Consider the following 598-nt stretch of genomic DNA (forward strand, 5'->3'; position numbering starts at 1 on the left):
TATAAACCTGTTTATTGGTTAACAGTAAATTTCATTACTGTATACAGTGATAAACTGCAATAGATCTAACCTTACATTTATGTAATTTTACAGTAAAACTCTGTTACATGTAAAGTTTGTGGAAGTGAAAAAGAACAAGTCATCTTATAATCTGCAGTGAAAAACCATAAAATGACATTCCCAGAACTCCCTGTGTGACATTTCACATTTGATGGTATTTCGTTTAAATGTGTTTTTTAACAGTTTTTCTTGTCAGTTATGTATATTGAGTGTTCTGCTACAAATCATGTTGTTTAATTATTATTTATTGCATAATTTCCGTGTTGTGTGTTACAATAATGTTGTTTTGTATTTGTGTGTATGTATGACACCTTATATATATTAGTATTTACAACAGCTTGTGGAAAACCTACTTAAAGGAATAAAACAGATTTTAGACATAAACATATATATCACATTTATGTAACATTTTGTGTGTGTGTGTGTGTATGTGTGTATGTGTGTATATATATTTACATTGCATTTAGTAATTTAGCAGACGTTTTTATCCAAAGCGACTTACAAATGAGGACAATGGAAGCAATCAAAATCAACAAAA

The sequence above is a fragment of the Sinocyclocheilus rhinocerous genome, unplaced genomic scaffold (genome assembly GCF_001515625.1).
Source record: "Sinocyclocheilus rhinocerous isolate Xijiao unplaced genomic scaffold, SAMN03320098_v1.1 scaffold789, whole genome shotgun sequence".
NCBI lineage: Eukaryota > Metazoa > Chordata > Actinopteri > Cypriniformes > Cyprinidae > Sinocyclocheilus > Sinocyclocheilus rhinocerous.